This window comes from Sorex fumeus, unplaced genomic scaffold (assembly GCF_029834395.1).
Source record: "Sorex fumeus unplaced genomic scaffold, SorFum_2.1 ptg000079l, whole genome shotgun sequence".
Classification (NCBI taxonomy): Eukaryota; Metazoa; Chordata; class Mammalia; order Eulipotyphla; family Soricidae; genus Sorex; species Sorex fumeus.
Window position 1 is genome coordinate 3,833,507 of NW_026606136.1, and position 23,228 is coordinate 3,856,734.

At 40.2% G+C, this 23,228-nt stretch overlaps 2 pseudogenes; one reads left to right on the forward strand and one right to left on the reverse strand.

Moving 5' to 3' along the window:
- Positions 1-9,930: 9,930 nt before the first annotated feature.
- On the reverse strand, positions 9,931-11,514 carry LOC130038741 (elongation factor 1-alpha 1-like; annotated as a pseudogene).
- Positions 11,515-16,892: 5,378 nt separating this feature from the next.
- On the forward strand, positions 16,893-17,581 carry LOC130038743 (elongation factor 1-alpha 1-like; annotated as a pseudogene).
- The last annotated feature ends 5,647 nt before the right edge of the window (positions 17,582-23,228 follow it).

Consider the following 23,228-nt stretch of genomic DNA (forward strand, 5'->3'; position numbering starts at 1 on the left):
TGATGTTGAGGTCTTTAATTCATTTTGATCTTACTTTTGTACATGGTGTTAGGCAGAGATATGAGCCCATTTTTTGCATGTAACTATCCAGTTTTGCCAGCACAATTTGTTAAAGAGGCTTTTTTTTTTACTCCACTTCACATTTCTTGCTCCTTTATCAAAGATTAGATGATTATATGATTGAGGGGAGATGTCAGTATATTCAACCCTGTTCCATTGGTCTGCAACTCTGCCTTTGTTCCAGTACCATGCCGGTTTTAATTATTACTGCTTTGTAGTAGAGTTTGAAGTTAGGGAGGTTGATTCCTCCAATTTTCTTTTTCCCAAGAATTGCTTTAGCTATTCGTGGGGGCTTATTGTTCCATATGAATTTCAAGAGTGTTTGCTCCATTTCTTTGAAGAATGTCATGGGTATCGTTATAGGGATTACATTGAATTTGTACAGTGCTTTGGGAAGTATTGCCATTTTGATAATGTTAATTCTCCCGATCCATGAGCAGGGGATATCTTTCCATTTTCTCACGTCCTCTTTTATTTCCTGAAGTAGCGTTTTGTAGTTTTCTTTGTACAGGTCCTTTACTTCCTTAGTTAAGCTGATTTCTAGGTACTTGATTTTCTGGGGCACGATTGTGAACGGGATTTTTTTTCATGTCATTTTCTTCTCTCTCACTGTTTGCATATAGGAAAGCCATAGACTTTTGGGTATTGATTTTATAGCCTGCACCTTTACTATACAAGTCTATTGTTTCTAGGAGTTTCTTGGTGGAGGTTATAGGGTTCTCTAAGTATAGTATCATATCATCTCCGAATAGTGAAAGCTTGATTTCTTCCTTTTCTACCTGAATACCCTTAATATCTTTTTCTTGCCTAATCGCTATTGCAAGTACTTCCAGTACTATATTTATTGAACAGCAGTGGAGAGAGTGGGCATCCTTGTCTCGTCCCTGATCTTAGAGGGAAGGCTCTCAGTTTTCCCCCATTGAAGATGATGCTTGCTGTAGGCTTGTGGTAGATGGCTTTAATTATGTTGAGGAAGGTCCCCTCTATACCCATTTTGGCTAGGGTTTTCATCATAAAGGGGTGCTGGATCTTGTCAAATGCTTTCTCTGCATCTATTGATATGATCATATGCTTTTTATATTTTCTTTTGTTGATATGATGGATTATACTGATTGATTTCCAAACGTTAAACCATCTTTGCATCCTTGGGATGAATCCTACTTGGTCATGGTGTATGATCTTTTTGATGAGTTGTTGGATTCTATTTGCTAGTAAGTTTGTTGAGGATCTTTGCATCTGTGTTCATCAGGGATATCGGCCTGTAATTCTCTTTCTTTGTGGTATCTTTGTCTGCTTTTGGTATCAGGGTGATATTTGCTTCGTAGAAACTGGAAGTGTTTTTGATATTTCAATTTCGTGGAAAAGCTTAAAGAGTATTGGGAGTAAGTCCTCTTTAAAGATTTGGAAGAATTCACTAGTGAATCCATCTGGGCTGGGACTTTTGTGCCTGGGGAAACTTTTTATTACCATTTCAATTTACTTGATGGTGATAGGCTTGTTCAGGTATTCCAGATCTTCTTGGTTCAGCCTTGGGAGTCTGGAGAAGTCTAGTAATTTATCCATTTCCTCGAGGTTTTCATGTTCCGTGGCATAAAGCTTCTCAAAGTACTCCCTGAGGATCCTTTGAATTTCTTTAGTTTCTGTTGTAATGACCCCCTTTTCATTTCTGATTCGGTTTATTAGCGTTTTCTCTCTCCCTTTCTTTGTGAGTTTTGCTAGAGGCTTATCGATCTTGTTAATTTTCTCCAAGAACCAGCTCTTAGTTTCATTGATCTTTCGGATTGTTTTTTGGGTTTTCATCTCGTTAATCTCTGGAAGAGCTATATTTTTATCATCTTTTTTCTTTTTTGGGCACACCCGGTGATGCACAGGGGATACTCCTGGCACTGCACTCAGGAATTACTCCTGGAGGTGCTCAGGGGACCATGTGGGATGCTGGGGATCAAATCCGGGTCGGCCACGTGCAAAGCAAATGTCCTACTCTCTGTGCTATTGCTCCAGCCCCTATATTTATCATTTCTTGAGAAACAAAGTTGATACTCTAATTTTTTTCTTTTTGAGTCACACCTGGTGATGCACAGGGGTTACTCTTGGCTCTTCACTCAGGAATTACCTCTGGCGGTGCTCAGGGAACCATGTGGATGTTGGGAATTGAACCTGGATTGGCTGCCTGCAAGGCAAATGCCCTACCCCGCTGTGCTATCACTCCAGCCCCTGTTATTCTAATTTATAGGAAGTTTTTCCTGGGTTGGAGCAATAGTACAGTACAGTGAGTAGAGGTCTTGCCTTGCACATGGCCAGTTCAGGTTCGGTCCTCGCCCCCCCATGTTGTTCCCCAAATCCTACCAGGAGTTATCCCTAAGCACAGAGCCAGGATTAAGCCAGGAGCATAGGTGGCTGTGACCATTCTTTTTTTTTTTTTTAATTTTATTGAATCACCGTGAGAATGTCACACGCTTTCATGTTTGGGTTTACAGTCACACAATGATCAAACACCCATCCCTCCACCAGTGCACATTCCCCACCACCCATATCCCCAGTATACCCCTCCTCCCCCCGCCTCCATGGCAGACAATATTCCCCATACGCTCTACTTTTGGGCATTATGGTTTGCAATACATACACTGAGAGGTCATCATGTTTGGTCCATTATGTACTTTCGGCACATATCTCCAATCCCGACTGATTGCTCCAACCATCATTCTCTTAGTGATCCCTCATCTATTCCATCTGCCTTCTCTCCTCTGCTCATGAGGCAGGATTCCTGCTGTGGGGCAAGGTTGTGACCACTCTTAAAAAGAGATCTTTTACCTTAGCTGAGGAAAGATTGGGAGTGTGATTTATGGACATATATTTGGATATACAGAGAGAGGGATAAGGATGAAGATGATGTTGTTTGTTGGGGTTTCAGGAGTAAAGAGGCACAACAGTTGAACCTTTCCTTAATCACACCATTCTCATAATTTAAGATGGGAGAAAATTAGATGACTATCTTTGACACATAACTTTGTCTCATCTCTACTTCTGCTTTAAATATGAATTCAAGGATATAAGAAAAAGAACAAATGATGTTTGATTTAACTTATTTATTTGTTTTTTATTTTGTGGTTCATACTCGGTGATGTTGGTTACTCCTGGATTGGCACTCAGGAATTTCTTCTGATGATGCTCAGGGGAACCATGTGGCATGCTGGGGAACCTCCATGTTAGTTGCATTCAAGGCATGTACACTTCCCACTCTACCATCACTCCTATTCAAGTGATAATTTCTTTTTCTGTGTCAGAGCTTTTTAGTCTGATTTTTGTTTTGTAGTCTGGCATTTTAAATTTTTTTCCCTAGCTAATAGAGTCAATTGATCAAATTTACCACAGAAAACCATATCAGAGAATGTTTGCCCGTTTCCTGTGATACATTTTATAGTTTCAGGTCTAATATCAAAATTGGGTTTTAAAAAATTGTTTTGTTTGTTTGTTTGTGGCTCACTCGTGGCAGTGCTCAGGTTTTTTTTTTATTTCATACTGTATTTTTTTTTCTTTTTTTTATTAGTGAAACACCATGAGGTATAGTTATAGGCTTACAAATTTTGTGCTTGGGTTTCAGTTATACAATGATCAAGTGTCCATCCCTCCACCAGTGCCCGTCATCCATCACCACGGGTCCCAGCAGGCCCCCCCACCCCTCATCCCCCCCCCCCCCCGTCCCATCCTGCCTCTGTGGCAGGGTATTCCCCCTTGTTCGCTCTCTCTTCTTTTGGGTACTGTGTTTTGCAAGAGAGGCTTTTAGTGGCAATCATGTTTGGTCTATCGACTACTTTTAGCATGCTTCTCCCACCCTGGGAGGGTCCTCACAACACCCTTCATTTGGTACTCTCTTCTCTATCTGAGCTTCCTTTTCACCTAGAGCATGTGGCTGGCCTTCCATTCATGGAGCAAAATTCCTGGTACTAATCTCAGCCATTCCTGGGTGTTAATCTCCCTTTTTGTTGCTTTATGTTCCCCAGATGAATGCAATCTTTCTGTGTCTATCCCGCTCTTTCTGACTCATTTCGCTTAACATGATACTTTCCATGTAGTACCACTTGTATGTAAATTTCATAACTTCATCTTTTCTAACAGCTACATAGTACTCCATTGTGTAAATGTACCAAAGTTTCTTTAACCAGTCATCTGTTCTCGGGCACTCAGGTTTTTTCCAGATTCTGGCTATTGTAAAGAGTGCTGCAATGAACAAACAATTGCAGATGTCACTTCGACTATACCTTTTTGCCTCTCTGGGATATATTCCCAGGAGTGCTATAGCTGGATCAAATGGCAGATCAAATTCTAATTTTTTGAGAGTCGTCCATACTGTTTTCCAAAAGGGTTGGACCAGCTGGCATTCCCACCAGCAGTGAAGGAGGGTCTCTTTCTCGCCACATCCGCGCCAGCACCGGTTGCTTTTGTTCCTGTGGATGTGGGCCAGTCTCTGTGGTGTGAAATGATATCTCATTGTGGTTTTGATCTGCATCTCTCTGATGATTAGTGATGTAGAGCATTTTCTCATGTGCCTTTTTGCCATTCGAATTTCTTCTTTGCGAAAGTTTCTGTTCATTTCCTCACCCCATTTTTTGATGGGGTTGGGTGATTTCTTCTTGTGGAGTTTAACCAGAACCTTGTATATTCTTGATATCAACCCCTTGTCGGATGTGTACTTGGTGAATATCCTTTCCCATTCTGTAGACTGTCTTTGTATTTTGGTCAATGATTCTTTTGAGGTGCAGAAGCTTCTTAGTCTAAGATAGTCCCATTTGTCTATCTCTGTTTTCACTTGCTCGGCCAGTGGCGTGACATCTTTGAAGATACCATTAGCTTCAATATCATGGAGAGTTTTACCGACTTTATCTTCAATAAACATTATGGATTCTGGTCTGATGTTGAGGTCATAAATCCATTTTGATCTTACTTTTGTGCATGGTGTTAGGCAGAGATCTGAGCCCACTTTTTTGCATGTAGCCGTTCAATTTTGCCAGCACAGCTTATTGAAGAGGCTTTCCCTGCTCCATTTCACTTTTCTTGCCCCCTTATCAAAAATTAGATGATTATATGTTTGGGAGGAAATGTCAGTATATTCAACTCTGTTCCATTGGTCTGCAGCTCTGCTTTTGTTCCAGTACCATGCTGTTTTAATTATTACTGCCTTGTAGTAGAGTTTGAAGTTAGGGAGGTTGATTCCTCCCATTTTCTTTTTCCCAAGAATTGCTTTAGCTATTCGTGGGGGCTTATTGTTCCATATAAATTTCAGGAGTGTTTGCTCCATTTCTTTGAAGAATGTCATGGGTATCTTTATAGGGATTGCATTGAATTTGTACAGTTCTTTGGGAAGTATTGCCATTTTGATGATGTTGATTCTCCCCATCCATGAACAGGGGATATTTTTCCATTTCCTCGTGTCCTCTTTTATTTCCTGAAGTAGCGTTTTGTAGTTTTCTTTGTACAGGTCCTTTACTTCCTTAGTTAAGCTGATTCCTAGATACTTGATTTTCTGGGGCACAATTGTGAATGGGATTGTTTTCTTGATGTCACTTTCTTCTCTTTCACTATTTGCGTATAGGAATGCCATGGATTTTTGGGTATTGATTTTATAGCCTGCCACTTTACTATACAAGCCTATTGTTTCTAGGAGTTTCTTGGTAGAGGTTTTAGGGTTCTCTAAGTATAGTATCATGTCATCTGCGAATAGTGAGAGCTTAATTTCTTCTTTCCCTATCTGGATGCCCTTAATATCTTTTTCTTGCCTAATCGCTATTGCAAGTACTTCCAGTACTATATTGAACAGTAGTGGAGATAGTGGGCATCCTTGTCTCGTCCCTGACCTTAGGGGGAAGGGTCTCAGTTTTTCCCCATTGAGGATGATGTTTGCTGTAGGTTTGTGGTAGATGGCTTTAACTATATTGAGGAAAGTCCCTGCTATCCCCATTTTGGCCAGGGTTTTCATCATGAATGGGTGCTGGATCTTGTCAAAAGCTTTCTCTGCGTCTGTTGATATGATCATATGATTTTTATCTTTTCTTTTGTTGATATGAAGGATTATGTTGATTGATTTCCGAATGTTGAACCATCCTTGCATCCCTGGGATGAATCCCACTTGGTCATGATGTATGATCTTTTTGATGAGTTGTTGTATTCTATTGGCTAGTATTTTGTTGAGAATCTTCGCATCTGTGTTCATCAGGGATATTGGCCTGTAGTTTTCTTTTCTTGTGGTGTCTTTGTTTCCTTTTGGTATTAGAGAGATATGGGCTTCATAGAAGCTGTTTGGGAGAGTTTCTGTTTTTTCAATTTCCTGGAAAAGCTTGAGAAGAATTGGCAATAGGTCCTCTTTAAATGTTTGGAAAAATTCGCTAGTAAATCCGTCTGGGCCAGGGCTTTTGTTTTTGGGAAGACTTTTGATTACAGTTTCAATTTCCTTGATGTGAATAGGTCTATTCAGGTACTCTATATCTTCTTGATTCAGCTTTGGGAGATGGTAGGAATCCAGGAATTTATCCATTTCTTCCAGGTTCTCGTGTTTCGTGGCATACAGGCTTTCAAAGTAGTCTCTGATGATCTCTTGAATTTCTTTAGTTTCTGTTGTGATATCCCCATTCTTATTTCTGATTCGATTTATTAGGGTTCTCTCTCTCTGTTTCTTTGTGAGTGTTGCTAGTGGTTTATCTATCTTATTTATTTTCTCGAAGAACCAGCTCTTGGTTTCATTGATCTTTCGGATTGTTTCTTTGTTTTCAATGTCATTGATTTCTGCTCTAAGTTTTATGATCTCTTTCCTTCTGCCTGATTTAGGCTCTTTCTGTTGATCCTTTTCTAAGGTCTTGAGCTGTGAGGTCAAATTGTTTATGTGCATCGTTTCTATCGACTTAAGATATGCTTGCAGAGCTATAAATTTTCCCCTTAATACAGCTTTCGCTGCATCCCATAAGTTCTGGTAGTTTGTGTCTTCATTCTCATTTGTTTCCAGTTATCTTTTGATTTCATCCTTGACTTCATTCCTGACCCACTCATTGTTCAGCATCGAGTTGTTTAATTTCCAGGTGTTTGATTTGGTTCTCCGTGTCTTTGTGTGATTCACTTCTATCCTCAGTGCATCATGGTCTGAAAAGATGGCTGATACTATTTCTATCTTCTTGATTCTGTTGAGGTATGTTTTGTGTCCTAGCACATGGTCTATTTTGGAAAATGTTCCATGCGCGCTGGAGAAGAATGTGTGTTCTTTCTTTTTTGGGGTGTAAAGCCTTGTATAAGTCCATAAGCCCTTTCTCTTCTATTACTTCTTTCAAAGCCAATAATTCCTTGCTGGGTTTTGTTCTTGTTGATCTATCCAGAGGTGATAAGGCGATGTTGAAGTCTCCAAGTACTATTGTGTTGGTAGTGATGCCCTCCTTAAAATCTGTTAGCAGTTGTTTTAAATATTTAGCTGTTCCCTCATTAGGTGCGTATACATTTAAGAGTGTGATTTCTTCCTGTTGTACGTATCCCTTGATGAAGAGAAAATAGCCTTCACTGTCCCTTCTAATCTTTTTCAAGGTGAAATTAATGTTATCGGATACTATTATGGCCACCCCAGCTTTTCTGAGGGAGTTGTGTGCTTGCAGGATTGTTTTCCATCCTTTGACTTTGAGTCTGTGTTTGCTCTGGCTGTTGAGGTGAGTTTCTTGTAGGCAGCAGAATGTTGGGTTCTGTCTCTGTATCCATTTTGCCACTCTGTGTCTCTTAACTGGTGAATTTAGACCGTTGACATTGAGAGAGTGAATGGTTATGGGGTTTTGTGTCATCTTTCTGTGCGGGTGTGTTGTGGTTGTAGGGTTTGTCTTTTCTTATAGTAGCCCCTTTAGGCCTTGTTTTAGGTTTGGTTTTGAGTCTATGAAGTTCCTGAGCTGCTGTTTATCTATAAAATAGTGTACTGTTCCTTCGATTTTGAGGGAGAGTTTAGCCGGGTAGAGTATTCTTGGGGAAGCATTCATTTCCGTGAGTTTTTTGACTATATCTCGCCACTGCCTTCGGGCTTGTAGGGTTTCCTCTGATAGGTCTGCTGTGAATCTAAGGGATGCTCCTTTGTATGTGATTTCCTTTGATCTTGCTGCTTGCAGTATTGTGTCTCTATCCGCAGTATCGATCATTCTAACTATGATATGTCTTGGAGTGTTTTTGTTGGGGTCTCTTTTAGCTGGCACCCTTCGGGCTCCTTGAACCTGAATGGCTGCTTTGTGCAGCTCTGGGAAGTTTTCAGCAATGATTTGTTTGACGGTGTTTTTTTCGTTGGGATTGTTTCCCTGAGGTTCATGTAGTCCCATGATTCTAATATTGTTCCTCTTGGAATCATCTGCTAGGACTCTGATTCTCTGTAGAGCCATTTTGAGGTCCCTTGCCACTGTTTGTTGTTGCGTGTTGGCTTGTTACAGCTGATCTTCCAGGTCACTGATTCTCTCTTCAGCTGTGGTCATTCTATTTTTAAGAGAAGAAACTGAGTTTCTCATTTCATCTATGGAATCTTTTAATCGTGACATTTCTGCCCTCATTTCTTCTCGTAATTTGTCGATTTTTTCTGTGGTGTTACTGGCTGTCTGTCTGACTGTTTCATTGAGTTGATTGAACATCTTGATGACTTCGTATCTGAAATCTATGTCAGAGAGGTCCCTTAGGTGAGCTGTATTGACAGAATGGTCTAGATTGTTTTCGTTGTTCTCCCCTTGTGTTGGAGATTTTCTTTGTTTCTTCATATTGCTGAGTAGGTTGGGAACTAGATTCCTTGGGGATTAGGTTCCTTAGTATGGGAAAACAACCTGCGGCCGCGTGAGCGTTGGCTCGTGGGAAATTAAGCCACGCCCACTTTGAGGCCACGCCCACTTTTGAGGAGGCCACGCCTCTACAGAACCCTGGGTTTGGGATGAGATGGGCGCCGCCGTCAGGAGTGAAGAGGGCAGGGCAGACGCCCAAAACTGCTTCTCTTCAGGCATCTCGGGGGACACCTGGGGTCCTGCAGGGAAAGATGGAGGTCCCACGGTCGCGAGCTGGCAGCTGTGCTGACCTGGATTTAAGATGAGATGGGCGCCGCCATCAGGAGTGAAGAGGGCAGGGCAGACGTTCAAAACTGCTTCTCTTCAGGCATCTTGGGGGACACCTGGGGTCCTGCAGGGAAAGATGGAGTTCCCAGGGTTGCGAGCTGGCAGCTGTGCTGAGCTGGATTTAAGATGAGATGGGCGCCGCCGTCAGGAGTGAAGAGGGCAGGGCAGACGCTCAAAACTGCTTCTCTTCAGGCATCTCCAGTGCTCAGGTTTTATTCCCTCTGCACTCAGGAATAATTCCTCCTGGGCTTGGAGGACCATATGTTGATGCTAGCGATAGGAGCACCTACAGACCGGCTGTACTATCTCTTCAGTCTGGTTAGCAAATACTTTTTATCCCAGGTTTTGAGATATAATTGACTTTTTTAAAAAAAAATGTAGGAGTACTGCCATTTATTCAGCCATTGATTATGCTGATTGAGTTGGGCATGAACTCCACATTACTTTTTTTATTCATAATTTTAATTTTATTTTATCATAGTCATGGTCATGGTCCTCCTATTGTCCATAGATTTGCTCGAGTGGGCCCAGTAACGTCTCCATTGTGAGATTCGTTGTTATTGTGTTTGGCATATCGAATATGTCATGGGTAGCTTGCCAGGCCGTGCGGGCAACATAGTCTTGGTAGCTTGCCAGGCTCTCCGAGAGGGGTGGAGGAATCGAACTCGGGTCAGCCATGTTGGCTGCGTGCAAGGCAAACACCTTACCCACTGTGCTATCGCTCCAGCCCTTTATTTTATCGTTATTTATTATTTATTGATTATTTTTTTAATCACCGTGAGATACAGAAGCTCTCAACACACCTGGGCTTGCCAGGCACCATATCAACGCTGGAACTTGGGGCCATCCTTCAGCTTTTTTTCAGAACAATGACCAATCTTCAGCTCAGCAAACTTGCAAAGCAATGTGGTCTGTGTAGCAATCTAGCACAGATGCATAACCAGTACTGATTTGACCTCGATGGTTCAGGATAATTACCTGAGCTATAAAGCCTGCAGCATCCATTGGAGGATCATTTTTGCTGTCACCAGCCACAATGCCATGATGAACATCTTTAACAAACACATTCTTGACATTGAAGCCTATCTTGTCCCCAGGAAGAGCTTTGCTAAGAACTTCATAGTGCATTCAACAGACTTAACTTCAGTTGTAACACTGACTGGAGCAAATATGACTACCATGCCAGGTTTGAGAACACCAGCCTCAACTCGACCCACAGAGACAGTACCATTACCTCCAATCTTGTAAACATCCTGGAGGGGCAGAGGCAGGGGTTTGTCAGTTGGACCAGCAGGTGGCAGGATGTAACTCATAGCTTTAAGCAGTGTGGTACCATCTTTACGGGTGGCTTTCCATCCCTTGGACCTTTCATGTTAGCACTTGGCTCTATCATATTGTCCCTGTTCCAACCAGAAATTGGTACAAACTCTACTATGTAAGCATTGTAGCTTATTTTCTTACTGTAGGGGCTGACTTCCTTAATAATTTCTGTGTATCTCTTATGGTTGGGGGTGCATGTGTGTGTGGGGGGTTATTCGGTGGAATCCATTTTGTTAGCACCAGCAATGAGCTGTTTTACACCCAGTGTGTAAGCCAGAAGGACATGCTTGTGGGTTAGCCTGTTCTTGGAGATACCAATCTCAAATTAACCCACACCAGCAGCAACAACCAGGATATCGCATGAGAGAGAGAGAGAGAGAGAGAGAGAGAGAGAGAGAGAGAGAGCCTGAAATCATGTTCTTGATAAAGTCTTTGTGTCCTGGGGCATCAGTGATGTTCACATAATAGTTCCTCTCTCAAAATTCCACAAGGAGATATCACTGGTTGATACCAAGTTCATATTCAACTTTAAGCTTATATGAGACCCAGGCATACTTTAAGGAGCTCTTTCCCACCTCAGCAGCCTCCTTCTCAGTTTCTCAATTGTTCTTTCATTCATGCTGCCACAGTTGTAGATCAGGTGACCAGTGGTGGTGCACTTGCCAGAGTCTACATGTCCAATGATGACGATGTTGATGTGAGTCTTTTCCTTTCCCGTATTAGCTTGCACTTAGCTGTGGTTTTCACGATACCTGTGTTTGGGCAGCAACCTTGTGTGAAAAAGTTTTAGTATTTTTTTAAAAAAGAAAACCACTGGAGTGAGATTATTGGGTTATATAATAATTACATAGGAAACATTGAAAAAAACTCCCTATTTTTCTTCGTAGAAACTGAAGAAGTTTACATCCCCACCGTCAGTGAATGGGGGTTCCTTTTTATCCACATCCTCACCATTCTCAGTGATGTGAGGGGGTATCTCATTATTGCTTTGCTTTGTGTTTTCCTTGTAATGATAATGATCATCTTTCATATGCATGTTTGCCATCTGTATATCTTAATAGTAGGTGTGTATCTTCAGCTATTCTCCCAAGTTCTATGTTACTGAATCTTGTGCATTCTTTATACATCAAATATTAGATCTTTATTTTTTAAAATTTTATTTTACCATGAGATGTTAAGCTTTCATGTTTGGGTTACAATCACAAAAAACAAAAAAAAACCTCAGTCTGTGCCCTCAAAAGTAGAATGACCACAGCTGAGGAAAGAATCAGTGAGCTGGAAGATCAGCTGCACCAAGCCAATGGTGGTCCCAGGCAATGGCAAGGGACCTAAAAATAGCTCTAGAGAGAATCAGAGTCCTAGTAGACAATTCCAAGAGGAACAACATTAGAATAATTGGACCACCAGAAGCTCAGGGAAACAATCCCAATGAAAAAGCCACTGTTAAACAAACATTGCTGAAAATTTCCCAGAGCTCGACAATGCAGCCATTCAGATTCAAGGAGCCTGAAGGGTGCCAGCTAAAAGAAACCCTAACAAAAACACTCCAAGACATATCATAGTTAGAATGCTTGATGCAACCGATAGAGATACAATACGGCAAGCAGCAAGGGCAAAGAAGGAAATCACATACAAAGGAGAACCCCTTGGATTCACAGCAGATCTATTGGAGGAAACCCTCGAAGCCCAAAGGCAGTGGTGAGATATAGTGAAAAAACTCACTGAAATGAATGTTTCACCAAGAATACTCTATCCGGATAAATTCTCACTCAAACTCGAAGGAACGGTACACTATTTTCTAGATAAACAACAGCTCAGGAACTTCATAGACTCAAAACCAAACCTAAAACAAGGGCTAAAGGGGCTACTATAAGACAAGACAAACCCTACAACCACAACAGACCCTTACAAAAAGATGACATAAAACCCCAGAGCTCGACAATGCAGCCATTCAGATTCAAGGAGCCTGAAGGGTGCCAGCTAAAAGAAACCCTAACAAAAACACTCCAAGACATATCATAGTTAGAATGATCAATGCTGCCAATAGAGACACAATACTACAAGCAGCAAGGTCAAAGAAGGAAATCACATACAAAGGAGAACCCCTTGGATTCACTTCGATTAACAGTAATCTCTCTCAATGTCAACGGTCTAAATTCACCATTTAAGAGACACAGAGTGTCAAAATGGATACAGAGACAGAACCCAACATTCTGCTGCCTACAAGAAACTCATCTCAACAGTCAGAGCAAACACAGACTCAAAGTCAAAGAGTGGAAAACAATCCTGCAAGCAAACAGCTCCTTCAAAAAAGCTGGGGTGGCCATACTAGTATCCGACAACATTAATTTCACGTTGAAAAAGATTAGAAGGGACAGCAAAGGCTATTTTCTATTCATCAAGGGATACGTACAACAGGAAGAAATCATACTCTTAAATGTATACGCACCTAATGAGGGAACATCTAAATATTTAAAACAACTGCTAACAGATTTTAAGGAGGACATTGCTAGCAACACAATAGTAGTTAGAGACTTCAACATCGCCTTATCACCTCTGGATAGATCAACAGAAACAAAACTCAGCAATGAATCATTGGCTTTGAAAGAAGAAATAGAAGAGAAAGTGAAGGGTGTAGTGAAGAAAGTGAAGGGTATAGACCTATACAGGGCTTTACACCCCCAAAAGAAAGAATACACATTCTTCTCCAGTGCACAAGGAATATTTTTCCAAAATAGACCATGTGCTAGGCCACAAAACATACCTCAATAGAATCAGGAAGATAGAAATAGTATCAACCATCTTTTCAGACCACGATGCACTGAGGATAGAAGTGAATCACACACAGATACAGAGAACCAAATCAAACACCTGGAAATTAAACAACTCAATGCTGAACGAGTGAGTCAGGAAGGAAGTCAAGGACAAAATTAAAAGATACCTGGAAACAAATGAGAATGAAGACATGAGCTACCAGAACTTATGGGATGCAACAAAAGCTGTATTAAGGGGAAAATTTATAGCTCTGCAAGCATTTCTCAGGACGGAAGAAAGGATGCACGTAAACAACTTGACTTCACAGCTCAAGACCTTAGAAAGGGATCAACAGAAAGAGCCCAAATCAGGTAGAAGAAAATAGATCATAAAACTTAGAGCAGAAATCAATGACATGGAAACCAAAGAAACAATCCGAAAGATCAATGAAACCAAGAGCTGGTTCTTTGAGAAAATAAACAAGATAGATAAATCACTAGCAACACTCACAAAGAAACAGAGAGAGAGAACCCTATTAAACCGAATCAGAAATGAGAAGGGGGATATCACAACAGAAACCAAAGAAATTCAAAATATCATCAGAGACTACTTTGAAAGCCTGTATGCCACGAAACAAGAGAACCTAGAAGAAATGGATAAATTCCTGGATTCCTATCATCTCCCAAAGCTGAATCAAGAAGATCTAGAGTACCTGAATAGACCTATTAGCATCAAGGAAATTGAAACTGTAATCAAAAGTCTTCCCAAAAACAAAAGCCCAGGTTCAGATGGATTCACTACCGAATTTTTCCAAACATTTAAAGAGGAATTACTGCCAGTCCTTCTCAAGCTTTTCCAGGAAATTGAAAATAACAGAAAATCTCCCAAATAGTTTCTATGAAGCCCATATCTCTCTAATACTAAAAGGAAACAATGACACCACAAGAAAAGAAAATCACAGGCCGATATCCCTGATGAACACGGATGTGAAGATCCTCAACAAAATACTAGCAAATAGAATTCAACTACTCATCAAAAAGATCATATACCATGACCAAGTGGGATTCATCCCGGGGATGCAAGGATGTTTAACACTCGGAAATCAATCAACATAATCCATCATATCAACAAAAGAAAAGATAAAAAGCATATGATCATATCAATAGATGCAGAGAAAGCATTTGACAAGATCCAGCACCCGTTTATGATGAAAACCCTAGCCAAAATGGGGATAAAAGGGACTTTCCTCAATATAGTTAAAGTCAACTACCACAAGCCTACAGCAAGAATCATCCTCAATGGGGAAAAACTGAGAGCCTTCCTCCTAAGATTAGGGATGAGACAAGGATGTCCACTCTCTCCTTTAATTACTTTCAATGTAATTATGTTAAATTTAAGTAATATTAAGTAATTAATTATAATTAAATTAATGCAGAATAAATTAAAATTTTAGTAATTACTTTAAATAAAAATAAATTAAACTTCCAAAGACATATAGTAGTTGATGGATTTTAAAAAACCTAATGGTGTCTACAAGTGACTCACTTTACTTTCACAAAACCAATTAAAACGGAAGGGATGGAAAAATTACCCAATGTAAGTGAGAGTAGAGTACTTAACTGAGCCAAAGTAACTTTAAGTAAAAATCATGACAAGATAATAGAATGCAACTGTTTAATGATAAAGGGGCCAATTCATCAAGAAGATAAGACAATTGTAAAAATGTATGTACCCAACATTGGAAGATCTAGATATGATAAATAGATACACATATGAAGGGAAAAATAGCAAGTAATAACATTACTGTAGAAGATCTTATTAATCCACTTTCAACAATGGCTAGATCATCCATATAGAACATAACTAAGTAAATTTAACTGAATTTAAGTTACGCTTTAGGTAATATGGGCTCTATACACATCTATAGAATATTCCATCTAATATATATTATATATTATTCTCCATAGCATATGAAATTCTCCAGGATAGATCATATAACAGATCACAAAATGAGCCTTAACAAGTTTTAGAAGATTAAAATCATATCAAGTATCATTTCAGCAATCATAGTATGAAACATAATAAATAATAGAAGGAAAATTGGAAAATTCTCATGTATTTGGAAATTAAACAACCCACTGCTCAGTCCATTGAGCTCTCTGCCTCATGAATTCTTTTTTAAAGTCTATTTGTTTGTATTTTGTTTGCACCTGGCTGTGCTCCTGCCTTACTTCTGGCTCCATGTTCATGGATCCCTCTTGGTCGTGCTCAGGGAACCATTTACTTGTGGTGCCAGGCTGCATGCAAAACAGAGAGCCTTTAACCCTGTACTATCTCTAGGCTCCTGAAATAATTTTTAAATTAAATTATTTTTTTTTCTTTTTTGGGTCACCCGGTGATGCTCAGGGCTGATTCCTGGCTCTGCACTCAGGAATCTCTCCTGGCGATGGTCAGGGGACCATATGAGATGCTGGGAATTGAATCTGGGTCAGCTGTGTGCAAGGCAAATGCCCTACCCACTGTGCTATCGCTCCTGCCCCTAAATTTTAAATTTTATCAGTGTAAACGTTATTGAAAAAAATTTTATTGATTATTTTTTTATAAACTCTGATTTGATGAAGACTTGTGGGAAACTTCGTACTCTCCAAGTCAGAGATAGTTGGTCAAGAGTTGCAATAAATTTGCTGCGAGAATGCAGGGTTGTGAAAACCACAGCTAAAATTAAGTCAAAGGGGGGAAAGGAAAAGGAAGAAAAAGGCTTATATCAACATTGTTGTCACTGAATTTGTAGATTTTGACAAATCTACCAATACTGGTCATCTGATTTAGAACTGTGGTAGGATCAACAAGTGAGCCATCAAAAAATTTGAAAAGGACGCTGCTGAGATGAGAAAAGTCTCTACAAGTATAGTTGGCTCTGGATGAACTTAAAGTTGAATATTAGCCACGGTATCACTATTGCTATCTTCTTGTGGAAGTTCTGAAGTTCAAGACCATTAAGTACTATGTGATCATCATAGATATCCTTTGGACACAGAGACTATAACAATAACATGAGATGCTCCGGAACACAGAGACTATATCAAACACATGGTTACGGGAACATGTCAGGCCAACTGCGCTGTCTTGATTGGTGCTTCTGGAGTCACCCTACAGTGAGAGATAGTGAGAGCGAGAGTGAGAGCGAGAGAGCAGGAGAGCTAGAGAGCGAGTGAGTGAGAGGAAGAAAGAGAGGGGGATAGAGAGAGAGAGAGAGAGAAGAGAGAAGAGAGAGTGTGTGTTAAGGACATCAGCAACATTAAGAAAATTGCCTAGAACTTTGTAGTGGTAACATTAGTGCCAATTTCTGATTGGAACTACAATAGTATGCTGGAGCCAGGGCATGCCAAGTCAATAGCATGCCATGGTTCAAGGGATGAAGAATCAGCTGTGAAGATGGTAATGCCGGTGCTTGAGAGATAGTGCAGTAGGTTGGACATTTGCCTTGAACACAGTAAACTCAGGTTCAGTCCGTGACACCACAAAATGATTCCCCAAGCACCCCCAGAAGTGATTCCTAAGCACAGAGCCAAGAGTAAGCCTTGAGCATTGCTAGATGTGTCTTCCCATACTCAAAACCAAAACAAAACCAAACAATAATATGCCAGTGCCAATAGAACCATGCTGCTTGAACTTCTGGATGGCATCCCGCTGCCAACAATCCCAACTAACAATCCCCCATCGCTGTCCCTCCAGGCCCACCTATCTACAAAATTGGAAGTGTTGTTACTGTCCCTATAGGCTGAGTTGAGACTGATCTTCTCAAACCCTGTACGGTGGTCTTATTTGCTCTACTCAATGTTACGACTAAAATAGAGTGTGTTAAAATGCACCTGTGAGCAAATACCTGAAGCTCTGAGCATAGCTCTTCCTGAAGACAATGTAAGCTTCAGTGAAGAGGTCTATCAAAGCTGTTCGTCATGCCACTGAGGTTGGTAACAGCAACAGTGATCCTGCAGTGGAGGCCGCTGGCTTCCCAGCTTAGGTGATTATTCTGAAATATCCTCCAAATCAGTCGGATGTGCATCTGTTCTGGATTGTCTCACAGCTCACACAGCTTATAAGTACACTGAGCTGTAGAAGATTGATCATATTTCTGGGAAAAAGGTGAGAGATGGCGGAGAGTTCTTGAAATCTGAAATGGTGAAAGCTGGTGATGCTGCCACATTGGTTATGTTCCTGGTGAGCCCATATGTGGTGAGAACTTTTCTGACTACCCTTTTCTGGATTGTTTTATTGTTTGGACTTGGGACATTAAAGCAGCGGACAAGAAGGCAGCTGGAGCTGATGAGGCTCCCACAGAAGAGTAAGTATTATCCCCTATGCTCGCCCCTACCTTTCTCCCATGTCCCTTGGTCTTATTTTTTTTGGGGGGGGGGCTTACACCCGGCGATACACATGGGTTACTCCTGGCTCATACACTCAGGAATTCCTCCTGGTGGTGCTCAGGGGACCATATGGGATGCTGGGAATCAACCCTGGTCAGCAGCATGCAAGGCAAACACCCCACCCACTGTACTATTGCTCCATGTCCTTAATTAGTCAATGGCAGAAGAACAGTTCAAGAACAGTTCTTGGAACTGTTATCTTTTACTATTGACTAATAGTAAAAGTCTGGTTAATGATAAAGCATCATAAAACCTTCAGAAGGAAAGGGAATGTTATCTGGATTACCTCTGTGTGTGTGTGTGTATGTGTGTGTGTGTGTGTGTGTACGTGTGCGTGCATTTTAAGTTGTTAATTTTAAAAATCAGTACTTGAGTAGAGGGGCTCTCAGGAGTCTGGGGCTCCCCGAGTAATTCTCTGCCAACTGGCCTGTCAGTTCAGTGCATGGGCCTGAGGATGCAATGCTTTTTGAACTCTGAAATGCCAGAGATACCCAGGTTATCTCAAAGATTCTGGGAGACTCCATATATATAGCTGGCAATGCCCAAGGGAGCATGGGAATCAAACCAGGGTTGAGTGCATGCCAGGCATGTGCCCTAACTGCTGTTCTATTGCCCAGTCCCTAAAATTAGTACTATTTTTTTTCTGATTTGTTTTTATGGGCCAAAACTGGCAGTTATCAGAGATTACTCTTGACTCTGTACTCAAGGGGACTGGGTTGGAGGACTGGGGGGCCATATGAGATACCGGGGATTGAACCTGAGACAGCCACATGCCAGGCAAGCACCCTTCCTGCTCTACTATTTAACCTCTAAAATCAGTACTATTCATGGAAACATCTTGACCAAAAATCTGTCACAGAATTTTAAGAGCCATCAAAATAAAGTGTAATGAGAAAAGATTCCAGAACTTGTCTTAATCAGTAGTGAAAGAACTGTTTTGGAACTGTTTGTCATAATCAACCATTTAAATTTAATAGTCAAGACTGATTAATGATAATCATGTATCATAAAACCTTCAGCAGGAAAGGAAAAATTGTTGTTGTTGTTGTTGTTGACTATTTGTGTGTGGAGATGGTAGTTTTAAGTTATAAGTATTTAAAAATTAGTACTTTAAATTTTATTTTAAAATATTTACTAATAGCGATTAGGCAAGAAAAAGACATTAAAGGCATCCAGATAGGAAAGGAAGAAATCCAGCTCTCACTATTTGCAGATGATATGAAACTATATCTTGAGAACCCTAAATCCTCTACCAAGAAACTCCTAGAAACAGTAGATTTGTACAGTAAAGTTTCAGGCTATAAAATTAATGTCCCAAAATTCACGGCCTTCCTATATGCAAATAATGAGACAGAGGAAAGTGACAGGAAAAAACAATCCAGTTCACAATCGTGCCCCAGAAAACCAAATACCTTGGAATCAGCCTAACTAAAGAGGTAAAGGACCTCTACAATGAAAACTACAAAATGCTACTCCATGAAATAGAAGAGGACATGAGGAAATGGAAACATATCCCCTGCTCATGGATAGGAAGAATTAACATTGTCAAAATGGCAATACTCCCCAAAGCATTATACAGATTCAATGCGATCCCTATAAGGATACCCATGAAATTCTTCAAAGATCAAGCACTCCTGAAATTCATATGGAATAACAAACGCCCACGAAAAGCTAAAGCAATTCTGGGAAAAAGACGTAGGGAGGCATTACCCTCCCCAAGCTCAAACTCTACTACAAAGCAGTAATAATTAAAACAGCATGGTACTGGAACAAAGGTAGGTCGGTAGATCAATGGAACAGGGTGGAATATCCATACACACAACCCTAAATTATGAACATCTAATCTTTGATGAAGGAGTAAGAAATGTGAAGTGGAGTAAGGAAAATCTCTTTAACAAATGGTGCTGGCATAACTGGACAACCATATGCAAAAAAATGAGCTTAGACCTCGACATAACACCATGCACAAAAGTCAGATCAAAATGGATTAAAGATCTCAACATCAGTCCAAAATCCATAAGATACATCGAAGACAAGGTCGGCAAAACCCTCCACGACATTGAAGCTAACGGTATCTTCAAAGACAACAATCCACTGACCAACCAAGTGGAAACAGAGATAAACAAATGGGACTATCTTAAATTAAGAAGCTCCTGCACCTCAAAAGATATGGTAACCAGAATACAAAGACAATCTACAGAATTGTAGGGAAAGGATATTCACTCCATACCCATCTGATAAGGGGTTGATATCAGGGATATACAAAGCACTGGTTGAACTCCACAAGAAGAAAACATCCAATCCCATCAAAAATGGGGTAATGAAATGAAAAGAAACTTTCTCAAAGAAGAAATTCGAATGGCTAAAAGGCACATGAGAAAATGTTCTACATCACTAATCATCAGGGAGATGGAGATCAAAACAACAATGAGATATCACCTCACACCACAGAGACTGGCCCACATCCAAAAGAACAGGGGCAACCGGTGTTGGCGCGGATGTGGCGAGAAATGGACTCTCCTTCACTGCTGGTGGGAATGCCAACTGGTCCAGTCCTTTTGGAAAACAGTATGGACAATTCTCAAAAAATTAGAAATTGAGTTCCCATTTGATCTAGCAATACCACTCCTGGGAATACATTCTGGGGAGGCAAAACGTATAGCCGAAGTGACATCTGCACCTCTATGTTCATTGCTGCACTGTTCACAATAGCCAAAATCTGGAAAAAACCCGAGTTCCCGAGAACACATGACTGGTTAAACTTTGGTACATCTATACAATGGAGTACTATGCAGCTATTAGAAAAGACGAAGTCATGAAATTTACATACAAATGGTACTAGATGGAAAGTATCATGCTAAGTGAAATGAGTCAGAAAGAACGGGACAGACATAGAAAGATTGCATTCATCTGGGGAATATAAAGTAACAAAATAGGAGACTAACATCGTAGAATAGTCAAGATAAGTTACAGGAGGTTTACTCCATGGCTTGAAGGCCAGCCGCACATCTAGGGAAAAGGGCAGCTCAGACAGAGAAGGGAACACCAAGTAAAGGGTGTTGGGAGGATCCTCCCAGGATGGGAGATGCATGCTGAAAGTAACTATAGACCAAACATGTTTGCCAATCAATACCTCTTTTGCAAACCTCAGCAACCAAAAGGAGAGAGAGAACAAAAGGGAATGCCCTGACACAGATGCGGGATGGGATGGGGGTATTGGAGGGGTGGGAGGGTTACTGGGATCATTGGTGGTGGAGAATGGGCACTGGTGGAGGAATGGTACTCGATCATTGTATAACTGAAACCCAAGTACAAAAACTTGTATTTGGTCAATAACTGTACCTCATGGTGTTTCACTAATAAAAAAAATAAAATATTTACTAAGAAGAAATAAAAGAAAATATATTTGTTGCATGGACATGAATTGAGGATAGGGCATTATTTTTGGACACAAGGGCCCCCTACATAATATCTTATCTGTATCACTGCAGTAGTCTCCTCCACTAGGTGGAGACTAGAAGTGAGAAGGAGTGATAAGAATCCAGATGTAATTTAAGATAGCCTATTTCAATTCACTTGAATTACTAATACAAAAATATTGAGGTAGGTCCCCCAGAAGGTGGGGCTCCTTGGTAATGAATTTCCGCAGTCATTAAAACAAAAAATTATTAGAGAGATAAAATGTGATCTGAAAAGGAATTGGCCTGACTCTCAAACTGAAGTCTCAAGAGACAAAACCCAAAGAAAGACTGGATCCCAGATGGTTCTGTTCAGCTGGAACAATGACCCTGGTAAGACTCAGGAAGAAAGAGACCACTTGAGTTCAAAGTCCTTCATAAGTAGAAAGAAGCTGAGAAGCCTATTAGCCATCCACTGTGGTTTAATACAAACTGTTTGGGAGCAAGGCTTTGAAGAAGGGAGGGAGGTCCAGAGATATGTCAGAAGACAACACACGTGTACTTGATAGTTGATAATAGTTGATCATGATGAGAAGGGGAAGAAAGAGGGCTACCATTGGAACAGGTATGGTGGTATGTGTGTATGTGTGTGTTTGCGTGTGCTTGTGTGTGTTTGTGTGTGTGAATCTGACACAAAGTAGGTATGAACTATCCTGGGGAAATATTTTTTTGTTTCTGAATGGAATGCGAGGCTAAACTTGCCCCTCAGACCCAAGCGCTACCTCCTTCAAGCTCATATCAACTAATTCCTTTTTTCCCCCCACATCAGTACTTTTCAATGGAAACTAATTATCTGCTATAGAATTTTGAAACCCTTTAAAACAAAGTTTAATGAAGTAAAAAAATAGTGATTTTTTATTGAGCTAGACATTCCTTTGGGGGGTGGTATCCAATTTAATATTGTTTATTTTTATTGTTCTGTTTTCCTGTAAACCTTTCCTAGTGAAAAAAAATTGAATTGGCATAATAGGAAAACTTTAGAAATTTAGTCACTACTCCAATATCAAAAAATTTGCTTGAGTTTAAGTTTTAGAAATGATTACTTGACAGTATCCAATAAAGTGTTTTCATCAGTTCCTTGCCTTTTCTTGCTTTTCTCACATTGTTAAGCTAAGACTACTGCAATGAATAGTTAAAATAGTGAAGGAAAGAAAACTAAAAACAAACACAAAGGAAGAAGTGTTGGGTTTCTTCCTTTGTTTAGAGGAAATGAAGCAGCTGTCAAAGATTTTCTCTCTGCAAATGTAATAGCTTCATAAAAATGAGGAAGAGTGTCGGATCCCTTTTGAAAAATTTGACCTTACTCTAATTATGAAAATTGCCTTTAGACTTATTGGAAAGGAATTAGGAGTCTGAATTCATGGTATGTATTTAGAGCAAGGAGAAGGGACTAAAATTCCTTAGTAGGAACCAAATATTTCTAACTTTTCTGTTGGATACCATGTGGAGAGTATGCTTTATTGGTTAGGCTGCTGACCTTGGTGACACGTTATCTCAGAAGTCAAGAATTAAACAGACTTGTGGGAGAAAGGGCCCTGTGTGAGTCTTTAGCATAGACAATCTTTCCAAGTTCTGTATAGAGGCTGGTCTGCGTTTGGGGCTGTTCTCGTTAAGACTAAAGCCATAAGTATTTATGTGTTACTTCAGAAACTTGAACTATTGTTTTCAATATAGAATAAGAAAAGCTCTCCAGTCTCCTAGGTGCAGCATCCTTTTATGGCTAATGATTATGAAGCTAGAATATAGATTTTTATGTTTGATTGGGTTGTAAGTGTGGGTTCTGGAAGTGGGTACTACATCCACTGTGATGACTCCAGTTCAGAGTAGCTGTGCTAACTGTTCTTTATTCTGTCTTGTGGAAGAATGCTTATGATAAAAATGATTTTTTTCATTTTAAGTAAACTTTAATAGTCTTATAGACATGAAATGTGTTAAAACCACACAGTAAAGTATTAAAAATTGTCAGAAATTTTACCACTTACCTAACATTTTTGCGGTATACTCATTTTTGGGACTTTGTCCTCTGGTTTTTGTGTATGGGCTCTTAGTGACCTTTGAGACAAATTTTATAATCCTTACTTGAGTATAATGCCCTCCCAGATGATGCATTT